Genomic DNA, 12,600 nt, shown 5'->3' on the forward strand with positions numbered 1-12,600 from the left:
GCCAGTTTTCTGAATTATTTTTGGCATAAATGGCTTCTTCAAGTGATAGTCCCTATGTGTATTCCACACCTGTACGCATGTGCATCATGCCCCTGAGCCCAGACACATTTAGTAAGCAGCATCCATTGGTCCGCACCCGTTTCCTGTTTTACCTACTTCCTTCCTTCTCTAGAAGTTTGCATCAAAAAAGAGAAGTCCATGTTGATCATCTCCCATAAGGTCCATAAACTTCACAGGAGTGACTTAGGTTCTTGCTGTGGTTGATTCCTCTACCAATTAAGACATTCCATGTCATGGGTGCTCTCATAAACCAGGTCATCCATAGGCCCCAGACTTCAGTCAGAACACGCCTGTCCCACTCATGCACATGTGCTAGGCTTCATCTCCATTGTCTGCAAACCTGTGCATCTGCTCCCCAGTGAGGGGCAACATCAGTGCCAAAATGACAATTCTGTCCGAGGCTCCTCTGGACTTGTCTGGTTGACAAAGGCAGAAAAAGTTTGAGTGGGGATCCCTTTCATCACACCAACACCCAACGTAACCATGATTACTGATGCCTCCCTTTTAGGTTGGGGCGCTCATATGAATAATCATACTGCACAAGGCATCTGGACCACTTGGGAGTCCAGGATGTATATCAATTTACTGAACTGAGAGGTGGTCTGTTGTGCCTACAATGCCTTCCTCCCACTCATGCTGTCCTGTCATAACCAGATAACATAGGACGTTATAACTGGCTGCTATATAAACCAATCAGAGTGGAACAAGATCCCTCCTTTGTTAGTCAGTCAGCTTTTGGAATTGGTGCATCAGCAGCCATCACGTAACCCTTTCAGCAGCATATTTGACAGATGTGCAGAACTCCCTAGTGAACAGTCTCAGCAGGCATTTTTCCATGGACAATGAGTGGGAGATTCCCAATTCGGTCCTGGGCAAGGTTACTCAGTGGGGAACAGTCTTGAGACCTTTTTTGCCTCACAGGTGAACAGCAGATTTCCCCTATACTGCTTTAGAACAGTGGAGGCAGGGATTCAAAGGGAGATGCCCTTCTGCTACCATGGAGGTATCACCTCAGCTATGCCTTCCCTCCAATCCCATTAATACCACAAGTCCTACAGAAAATCCATCACAACAGCACTTGAGTCCTCTTTATTGCACCTAACTGGCCGATATGTTTCTGGTTTTCGGATCTAGTGAAGCTCCTAGCTATTCCACTCATAAACATCCACCTGTTTCCCAACCTTCTAACACCCGAGATCAACTTCAGGCACTCCAACCTGGAACTGCTACAACTCAGGACCTGGTATTTGAACAGGCATCGGATGTAGATACTCATGTTCCAGGGTTGTGTGTGGTCCATTCTCTATCAAAGCAGAAAAGATTCTACCAGGTAATGATAAGGTAGATGAAAGTCTATTCCAGTTATTTCCAGAATCTGGTGGGATTCCTGCTGTTCTGGAATATCTGCTTACTCTTAAGACACCGTTCCCTTTAGGTTTGTTTGACAGTAATCCGTGTTTTTCATTCCCTTGTTGACAATTATACTATCTTCACTCATCCTGCAAGAGCTAGATTTCTGAAGGGACTTCTTCGATCCTTCCCATCCTTGGTGAACCTCATACACCAGTGGGACCTCAGTCTTGTTCTGTCGTTTCACCAGTCCTCCCTTTGAACCTGTGTTCTCATGTTCTGTGTGTCATCTTTCAATGAAAGTTGCCTTTATAGTTGCCACAACATGAGCCAGAAGAGTCAGTGAGCTGGGAGCAGTCATGGCAGATCTGACGTATGCTACCTTCCATAAAGAAAAGGTCTCACTACTCCCCAACTGAAAATTCATCCCTAAAGTAATTTCAGAGTTTCACATGCATCAAACCATCCACTTACCTTTTTTTCTTCTAACAAATAGAGGCAGCTTCGTTCTCTGGGTGTCCAAAGGGTACTTGTCACAGAGTGTGGGTGAGTCCGGGGCCTGCACCCCTCTTCCTGGGATTCACTGTGACTCTCAGCCAGCAAGTAAAACGTTTATTGGACAATAGGAACACAGTCTAAAACAGAGCTTGTGGGTACAACCAGGACCCCTCAGTCAAGTCCTTCTGCAGGGCAGGGAGTTTAGACCCCAGCCCTGGGGTTCCCTGTGTTTCAGCACCAAACTGAAACCAAAACTCCCCCTGCAGGCTCTCTCCTGCAGCCTTTGTCCAGTTTCCTGGGCAGAGGTGTTACCTCCCCCTCCTGGCTCAGGTTACAGGCTCTCAGGTGTCCCATCCCCAGTGAAACTCCCCTTCCACATTCCCAGGTCAACACTCCCCCCTCCCTGCTGTGTCACATCTCTCCCCCCTTCGCGACTGAACTGAGCGGGGTCACTCTGACCAGTGACCTGGGGAAGTTCAGGGCCCCCTCTTCAAGACAACGCATCCGCTATCATGTTAGCACTTTCCTTCACATGGACCACGTTCATGTCATAGTCCTGCAGGAGCAGGCTCCACCTCAGGAGTTTGGCGTTGGCTCCTTTCATCTGGTGCAGCCAGGTCAGGGGAGAGTGGTCGGTGTACACGGTGAAGTGTCGCCTGAAGAGATATGGCTCTAGTTTCTTGAGGGCCCACACCATGGCCAGGCACTCCTTCTCAATGGCCGCATAGTGTTGCTCCCGGGGTAGCAACTTCTTGCTCAGGTACACAATGGGGTGTCTCTCCCCCTTTTCATCCTCCTGCATTAACACTGCCCCCAGTCCCGTATCTGAGGCGTCGGTGAACGCCATAAAGGGCTTGTCAAAATCTGGGTTTGCCAGATCTGGGCCACTGACCAGAGCCTCCTTCAGCGCCTGGAAAGCCTCCTGGCACTGCTCAGTCCAGACCACCTTGTCTGGCTTCCCCTTCTTGAATAGCTCAGTGATGGGGGTGGCTATGGCGCTAAAGCAGAGCACAAACCTTCTATACTATCCTGCCAACCCAATAAAGGCTTGGACCTGCTTTTTGGTGTGGGGAGTGGGCCAGTCTCTGATCACCTCCACCTTAGCTGGTTCTGGCTTTAGGTGGCTGCTCCCCACCCGATGGCCCAGGTAAGATACTTCAGCCATCCCCATCTTGCACTTCTCCGTTTTTATGGTCAGCCCAGCCTCCTGGAGTTGGTCCAGCACTTGTCTAACCTGGGACACATGGTCCTCCCAGGTCTGGCTAAAGACACAGATGTCATTAATATACGCCGCTGCAAAACTCTCCATCCCCTGCAGTAGTTGATCCACCAGGCTCTGGAAGGTGGCCAGTGCTCCCTTGAGGCCGAAAGGCAGGGTCAGGAACTCATAGAGCCCTAGAGGGTTGATAAAGGCCGATTTCAGCCGGGCATCTGCATCCAGCAGCATTTGCCAGTAGCCCTTTGTAAGATCCATGGTGGTAAGGTATCGAGCTCCTCCCAGTTTGTCTAGGAGCTCATCAGGCTTGGGCATGGGGTAGGCATCAGATACAGTGATGGCATTGAGTTTCCGATAGTCCACACAGAACCGGATCGACCCTTCCTTTTTGGGGACCAGCACTGCTGGCAGATGGCTGGATCACCCCAATGCCAGCATGTCCCTGACCTCTCTTTCCAGGTCCTGAGCAGTTTTCCCTGTGACTCGAAAGGGGGAGCATCTTATCGGCGGGTGCGATCCTGTCTGCACCTGGGTGGACAGTCAGATTAGTGCGTCCAGGCTGGTTGGAAAACAGCTGTCAGTACGGATGCAGCACCCCTCTGATCTCAGCTTGCTGGGCAGGGGTTAGCTGATCCGAGAGGGGTATTGTTTCCAGGGGTGAACCAGCTCGGGTCCCAGGGAATAGATCCACTAAAGGGTCATCTCCCTGCTCCTCCCAATGTCCACACACGGCCAACACCACATTCCCCCCGGCATAATATGGCTTCATCATATTCACATGATACACCTGGCGGTGGTGTGCCCAGTTAGACAGCTCCACCACATAGTTTACCTCATTTAGCTGCTTGACAACCTTAAAGGGCCCTCCCAGGCAACCTGTAGTTTGTTCTTTCTCACCATCACCTGATCCCTGGTGGCGTAGGCACAGGCCCGCGCCGTGTGGTCATACCAGACCTTCTGCTTCTTCTGGGCTCTGGCCAGATTCTCCCTGGCCAGGCCCATGAGTTCAGCAAGTCTCTCTCCGAAGATCAGGACATACTCCACCACTGACTCTCCATTGGGAGTGGCCTTCCCCTCACATTCGTCTCTCATCAGGTCTAGGGGGCCCCTTATCCTCCTTCCATATAACAGTTCGAAAGGCGAAAATCCGGTAGACTCCTGGGGTACCTCCCTGTACACGAACAGCAGGTGAGGTAAATACTTGTCCCAATCCCACGGGTGCTGGTTCATAAAGGTTTTCAAGCATCATCTTTAGCGTCCCATTGAACCTCTCCACCAGCCCATTGGACTGGGGTGATAAGCTGAGGCCCAGTTGTGCTGGGTCCCACATTTCTCCCACAAGCACCGGAGCAGGGCTGACATTAAGTTGGATCCTTGGTCTATCAAGACTTCCTTGGGGAACCCCACTCGGCTGAAAATGGTCAGGAGCGCATCTGCCACGGTGTCGGCTTCAGTGGAAGCTAAGGGCACGGCGTCGGGGTAGCGGGTGACAAAATCTACCACCACCAGAATGTATTTCTTCCCGACCGGGTTGTCTTGCTGAGGGGTCCCACTATGTCCATGGCCACCTTCTGGAAAGGTTCCTCTATGATGGGCAAAGGTTTCAAAGCCGTTTTCCCCTTGTCCCGGGCCTTCCCCACCCTCTGACAGGGGTCGCAGGATCGGCAATACTGCCAGACAGTGGTAAAGACCCCAGGCCACCCCCAGACTGCCCTGGCCAGTAAAAGTTCTGTAGCAATCTCTGCTGGGTGCGCCGGATTCGCTGGTGCCCTTAGAGGGGGATGTCATGGGCCAGGTACAGTAGCTTGCGGCGCCACTTCTGGGGGACCACCAGCTCCTGATCCCACAGGACTCCACTTCCCCTGGGGGAGCCCATTCTCGGTACAGGAAACCCTTCTCCCACAGGAACCTCTCCTGGCAACCTCTCCTCATGGTCCATACCACACTGAGGTCGGCCAGGTCCCTGAGCTTCCGCAAGGAGGGATCTTTCTGCAACTCGGCCTGGAACTCAGCAGCTGGGGAAGGGATGGGGCCTGGTTCCCTCTCACTGGCTGGGTCTGAGGCCACAGCCTCTCTGAGCCATGCCCCTCGGCGCTCCCTCCCCACCAGGGTAGGGTCCTGCGCCTCTGGTGTGGTACCCTTCCCGAGGTTGGGGCACAGTGCCCCTCGCTGGCTCTGGCTACGGGTCACAACCAGGGCAGTCTGGGGGTTGCTTGGCCAGTCCTCTAGGCCGCCCCCCCCATCAATACCTCAGTGGGCAAATGGTGGTGCACCCCACATCCTTGGGGCCCTCCTTGGCCCCCCATTTCAGGTGTACCCTTGCCATGGGCACCCTGTATGAGGTCCCGCCCACCCCCTTCAGGGTCAGGTAGGTGTTGGGCACCACCCAGGGCCGGGCCAGCATCACCTCCGCGCCTGTATCCCAGTATCCATTGACCTTCCTCCCATCCACCTCCAGGGGAACAAGGCACTCTCTCCGGAGGGACAGCCCCACGCCCACCCTGTAAACCGAGAATTCTGAGTCCAGAGCATCCAGCCCTCTGGAGGAGCTGGCCTGGGGTCCTCTTCCCTCCTGAGCAGGTGGTAAGCTGGCAGCCCCCCTTGCTTGGGCCATCTGCCCCTCGTCCAGCTGGGTCCCTACCCAGTTAACCCCGGGTAAGTTGGGTCTGCTCAGTCTGTCCCTGAGCCTGGGGTACTGGGTCCGTATGTGGCCTCTCTGGCCACAGTGATAGCAGCTCAGGTCACGTTGGTCCCCTCGAGCAGGTCAGATGGTCCTGACGCCAGGCGTTTCCTTTGGGAGGGGGTTGTCCATATTTCCCTGCTGGGAGGTCCCATGGTGTCTGTGTGTGTCTCTCTCTCTCTGCATCGTGGGGGGCCTGTTCTTTTGGGACTCCTCCCTGCTACCCCCTGACCGACTGATCACAAACTCGTCGGCCAGCTGCCCTGCATGCTGTGGGTTCTCTAGCTTTTTGTCCACCAACCATAGCATCAGGTCGGAAGGGCACTGTTCATACAGTTGCTCCAGTACAATTAGGTCAAGCAGGTCCTCTTTATCTTGGGCCCCAGCTGTCCACTTGCGGGCATATCCCTGCATTCGGTTGACCAGTTGTAGGTATGTGACCTCGGGTGTTTTATGCTGACTCAGGAACCTTTTCCGGTACATCTCGGGGGTCAACCCAAACTCACGGAGCAGGGCCTTTTTGAACAGTTCATAGTCCCTTCCCTCCGCCCCTTTCATTCAGCTGTACACCTCCACGGCTTTGGGGTCCAGTAAGGGGGTGAGAAACTGGAGCCTGTCTGCCAGGTCAACCCTGTGCATCTCGCAGTCATTCTCAAAGGCCGTCAGGAAGCTATCTATGTCCTCCCCCTCCTTACGCTGGGCCAGGAAGCACTTATCAAAGCTCCTCACAGTCTTGGGTCCCCCCTCACTCACCGCAGCCTGGGTCCCACTGCTTCTCAGCCTGACGAGCTCCAGTTCATGCTGTCTCTGCTTCTCTTCATGCTGCTTCTGTTTCTCCTCCTCCTCCTTCTTCTCATGCTGACGTTGCCTGTCCTTCTCCTCCCGCTCATGCTGATGCTGCTTTTCATGATCCTCCAGCTCCCTCATTTTCATCTCCCTCTCCCATTCCAGCTGCCTCCACTCCAAGGATGGGGAGCTCCGCCGGGAGGATCCCCTGCTGGCTGCCGGGGTCAGGGTGCCCTCGGTATTCGCTGGGCTTCCCCCAACCCCTCCCCTAGGCATAGGTAGGAAGGGTCTCGGGATGTCCTCGGCAGCAGTCTGACCCCTCCCAGCCCAGTCAGGCCCCAGGGCCCACGCTGCGTCCACCGGGCGGCTTTCCTCAGGGACAGGAATCGGGTCTTCCAAGCGATCCTTCTCCTACTGGGCAATCAGCTGTTCCTTGGTGGACCTTCCAGTGCGCAGCCCCCTCTGCCTGCACAGCTCCACCAGGTCACGGCTTAAGGCTTTTAGCGTACATCTCCCTGCTGGCCACTCGCAGGCCTGTGCAGCTTTCCACGGTTTCCAGGAAGAATCCCTAGGGTGCCAGTCCTCCTCTTTCTTGAGGTCACCACCTCTTTGCCAGGGTCGAGCTGCAGACTCCTCCGCCCCTAGGGCTGCTCGCTGCAATCCCCCGGGGGACCCTGTTACTGCAAAAGTCTTTCTCTCTGGTCACACACTCCCAGGGGTTAACTGCCCCCTGAAACCGTCTCTCTCTGTATCTTCAGTACGCCTGGTCCCCGTCAATCCCCCTTCGTTTTACTGTTCCCCAGTCACTTACTTCAGGAAGTGCCATTCACGGGGTGCAGTACATCCCACCGCTAACACCAGTTGTCACGGAGTGTGGGGGAGTCCGGGGCCTGCACCCCTCTTCCTGGGATTCACTGTGAGACTCAGCCAGCCAGTAAAACGGAAGATTTATTGGACAATAGGAACACAGTCTAAAACAGAGCTTGTGGGTACAACCAGGACCCCTCAGTCAAGTCCTTCTGGGGGGCAGGGAGCTTAGACCCCAGCCCTGGGGTTCCCTGCATTCCACCACCCAGCACCAAACTGAAACCAAAGCCCCCCCCCAGCAGGCTCTCTATTGCTGCCTTTGTCCAGTTCCCCAGGCAGAGGTGTTACCTCCCCCTCCTGGCTCAGGTTACAGGCTCTTAGGTGTCCCATCCCCAGTGAAACTCACCTACCACATTCCCAGGTCAACACTCCCCCCTCCCTGCTGCGTCACAGTACTGGCCTTTTATCTACCAAGAACAAAAACTATTAGACACCTTAACCATTTCTTTCCATAGCAGAGAGATCAAGGGGTCAAGATCTCTGGTCCTATCTGTATTCCACTACCCACCTTCCATTCTCTCTGGTGCTGGATTATACCTGTATTTGCGTAAGAGAAGGAACTGGAAAGATGTCTGTCTACATCACCCTTTATAACCTCATTTTGGAGCATGAGAAGAACCGCGCATTAGCAGACCAATGGGTACTGCTTAATAAAATTCTCTGGACTCAGGCATGTGGTGCGCATGCATGATATTCCACATGAAGGTGATAGGGACCACACATCTCTAAGAACCTTCAGTTACAGGTAAGTAACCTAGAATCATAGAAGATTAGGGTTGGAAGAGACCTCAGGAGGTCATCTAGTCCAACCCCCTGCTCAAAGCAGGACCAACCCCAACTAAATCATTCCAGCCAGGGCTTTGTCAAGCTGGGCCTTAAAAAATCTCTAAGGATGGAGATTCCACCACCTCCTTAGGTAAAGCATTCCAGTGCTTCACCACCCTCTTAGTGAAAAGGTTTTTCCTAATATCCAACCTAAACCTCCCCCACTGCAACTTGAGACCATTACTCCTTGTTCTGTCATCTGCTACTATTGAGAACAGTCTAGAGCCATCCTCTTTGGAAGCCCGCTTCAGATAGTTGAAGGCTGCTATCAAATCCCCCGTCACTTTTCTCTTCAGCAGACTGACTAACCCCAGTTCCCTCAGCCTCTTCTCATAAGTCATGTGTCCCAACCCCCCAATCATTTTTGTTGCCCTCCGTTGGACTCTCTCCAATTTGTCCACATCCTTTCTGTAGTGGGGGGTCCAAAACTGGAACCAATACTCCAAATGTGGGTTCACCATGCTGAATACAGGGGAATAATCACTTCCTTCGATCTGCTGGCAATGCTCCTACTAATGCAGCCCAATATGCTGTTAGCCTTCTTGGCAACAGGGCACACTGTTAACTCAAACTGTTAACTTCTTGTCCACTGTAATCCGCAGGTCCTTTTCTGCAGAACTGCCGCTTAGCCAGTCGGTTCCCAGCCTGTAGCAGTGCATGGGATTCTTCCGTCCTAAGTGCAGGACTCCGCACTTGTCCTTGTTGAACCTCATCATATTTCTTTTGGCCCAATCCTCTCATTTGTCTAGGTTTGTCCCTACCCTCCAGGATATCTACCTCTCCCCCCATCTTAATGTCATCCATGAACTTGCTGAGGGTGCAATCCATCCCATCATCCAGATCATTAATGAAGATGTTGAACAAAAGCGGCCCCAGGACCAATCCCTGGGGCACTCTGCTTGATACCGGCTGCCAATTAGACATTGAGCTGTTGATCGCTGTCCATTTAGCCGAACGATTTAGCCAGCTTCCTATCCACCTTATAGTCCATGCATTCAATCCATACTTTAACTTGCTGGCAAGAATGCTGTTGGAGACCGTATCAAAACCTTTGCTAAAGTCAAGGTATATCATGTCCACTGTTTTCCCCATATCCACAGAGCCTGTTCTCATATCATAGAAGGCAATCAGGTTGGTCAGACATGACTTGCCCTTGGTGAATCCATGTTGACTGTTCCTGATCACCTTCCTCTCCTCCGAGTGCTTCAAAATGGATTCCTTGAGGACCAGCTCCGTGATTTTTCCAGGACTGAGGTGAGGCTGACCGATCTGTAGTCCGTGGTCCCCTCCCCCTCCCCCCCCCCATTCGCCTTCTTCCCTTTTTTAAAAGATGGGCACTATATTTGCCTTTTTTCAATCGTCCAGGACCTCCCCTGATCACCACAAGTTTTCAAAGATAATGGCCAATGGCTCTGCAATCACATCTGGCTCCATGGCATTGTGCATGTCCAGCTTTTCTAAATAGTCCTTAACCTGTTCTTTCACCACTGAGGGCTGTTCACCACCTCCTCATACTGTGCTGCCCAGTGCAGCAGTCTGGGAACTGACCTTGTCTGTGATGACCGAGGCAAAAAAAAGCATTGAGTACTTCAGCTTTTTCCACATCATCTGTCACTAGGTTGTCTCCCCCATTCGGTAATGGTCCTGCCACTTTCCCTGACCACCTGTCAAAACCCTTCTTGTTACCCTTCACATCCTTTGCTAGTTGCAACTCCAGTTGTGCTTTGGCCTTCCTGATTACACCCCTGCATGCTCAAGCAATATTTTTTTACTCCTCCCTAGTCATCTGTCCAAGTTTCCACTTCTTGTAAGCTTCCTTTTTGTGTTTAAGCTCACTGAAGATTTCTCTAAGCCAGGCTGGTCGCCTGCCATATTTGCTATTATTTCTGCGCATCGGGATGGTTTGTTCCTGCTCCCTCAAAAAGGCTTCTTTAAAATACAGCCAGCTCTCCTAGACTCCTTTCCCCCACATATTATCCTCCCAGGGGATCCTGTCCATCAGTTCCCTGAGGAAGTCAAAGTCTGCTTTTCTGAAATCCAGAGTCCGTAATCTGCAGCTCTCCTTTCTTCCTTTTGTCAGGATCCTGAACTCGACCATCTCATGGTCAATGCTGCCCATGTTGCCGCCCACTTCTACTTCCCCTACCAATTCTTTCCTGTTTGTGAGCAGCAGGTCAAGAGGAGCAGGGCCCCTAGCTGATTCCTCTAGCACTTGCACCAGGAAGTTGTCCCCAACACCCTCCAAAAACTTCCTGGATTGTCCGTGCACTGCTGTATTGCTTTCCCAGCCGATGTCAGGGTGATTGAAGTCCCCCATGAGAACCAGGGCCTGCAATCTGGAAACTTCTGTTACTTATCAGAAGACAGCCTCATCTACCTCATCTTCCTGATCTGATTGTCTATAGCAGACACCCAACATGACATTACCCTTGTTGCTCTCACCTCTAAACTTAACCCAAAGACTCTCAACAGGCTTTTCTCTGGTTTCATACTTGAGCTCTGAGCAATCATACCGCTCTCTTACATACAGTGCAACTCCTCCACCTTTTCTCCCCCACCTGTCCTTCCAGAACAGTTCATACCCATTCATGACCGTGCTCCAGTCATGTGAGTTACCCCACCAAGTCCCTGTTATTTCAATCACATCATAAAAAGAAAAGGAGTACTTGTGGCACCTTAAAAAGAAAAGGAGTACTTGTGGCACCTTAGAGACTAACCAATTTATTTGAGCATAAGCTTTCGTGATTGGATGCATACTTCATCGGATGCATACTGTGGAAAGTGTAGAAGATCTTATTATATATATACACACACACAGCATGAAAAAATACCTCCTCCCACCCCACTCTCCTGCTGGTAATAGCTTATCTAAAGTGACCACTCTCCTTACAGTGTGTATGATAATCAAGGTGGGCCATTTCCAGCACAAATCCAGGGTTTAACAAGAACGTCTGAGGGGAGGGGGTAGGAAAAAACAAGGGGAAATAGGCTACCTTGCATAATGACTAAGCCACTCCCAGTCTCTATTCAAGCCTAAGTTAATTGTATCCAATTTGCAAATGAATTCCAATTCAGCATTTTCTCGCTGGAGTCTGGATTTGAAGTTTTTTTGTTGTAATATCGCAACTTTCATGTCTGTAATCGCGTGACCAGAGAGATTGAAGTGTTCTCTGACTGGTTTATGAATGTTATAATTCTTGACATCTGATTTGTGTCCATTTACTCTTTTACGTAGAGACTGTCCAGTTTGACCAATGTACATGGCAGAGGGGCATTGCTGGCACATGATGGCATATATCACATTGGTGGACGTGCAGGTGAACGAGCCTCTGATAGTGTGGCTGATGTTATTAGGCCCTGTGATGGTGTCCCCTGAATAGATATGTGGGCACAGTTGGGAACGGGCTTTGTTGCAAGGATAGGTTCCTGGGTTAGTGGTTCTGATGTGTGGTATGTGGTTGCTGGTGAGTATTTGGTTCAGGTTGGGGGGCTGTCTGTGTAGGCAAGGACTGGCCTGTCTCCCAAGATTTGTGAGAGTGTTGGGTCATCCTTCAGGATAGGTTGTAGATCCTTAATAATGCTTTGGAGGGGTTTTAGTTGGGGGCTGAAGGTGATGGCCAGTGGCGTTCTGTTATTTTCCTTGTTAGGCCTGTCCTGTAGTAGGTGACTTCTGGGAACTCTTCTGGCTCTATCAATCTGTTTCTTCACTTCCGCAGGTGGGTATTGTAGTTGTAAGAATGCTTGATAGAGATCTTGTAGGTGTCTGTCTCTGTCTGAGGGGTTGGAGCAAATGCGGTTGTATCGCAGAGCTTGGCTGTAGACGATGGATCGTGTGGTGTGGTCGGGGTGAAAGCTGGAGGCATGTAGGTAGGAATAGCGGTCGGTAGGTTTCCGGTATAGGGTGGTGGTTATGTGACCATCGTTTGTTAGCACTGTAGTGTCCAGGAAGTGGATCTCTTGTGTGGACTGGACCAGGCTGAGGTTGATGGTGGGATGGAAATTGTTGAAATCATGGTGGAATTCCTCAAGGGCTTCTTTTCCATGGGTCCAGATGATGAAGATGTCATCAATATAGCGCAAGTAGAGTAGGGGCGTTAGGGGACGAGAGCTGAGGAAGCATTATTCTAAGTCAGCCATAAAAATGTTGGCATACTGTGGGGCCATGCGGGTACCCATAGCAGTGCCGCTGATCTGAAGGTAAAAAGAAAAGGAGTACTTGTGGCACCTTAGAGACTAACCAATTTATTTGAGCATGAGCTTTCGTGAGCTACAGCTCACTTCATCGGATGCATGCCGTGGAAACTGTAGCAGACTTTAT

The 12,600-nt window shown here is 51.5% G+C and overlaps 1 protein-coding gene across 5 annotated transcripts in view; it reads left to right on the top strand.

Annotated features, from left to right (window-relative positions):
- OGT (O-linked N-acetylglucosamine (GlcNAc) transferase) overlaps nt 1-12,600 on the top strand; it is a 79,156-nt gene that overhangs the window by 32,854 nt on the left and 33,702 nt on the right. The window lies entirely within an intron of this gene.

The sequence above is a fragment of the Lepidochelys kempii genome, chromosome 9 (assembly GCF_965140265.1).
Source record: "Lepidochelys kempii isolate rLepKem1 chromosome 9, rLepKem1.hap2, whole genome shotgun sequence".
Classification (NCBI taxonomy): Eukaryota; Metazoa; Chordata; order Testudines; family Cheloniidae; genus Lepidochelys; species Lepidochelys kempii.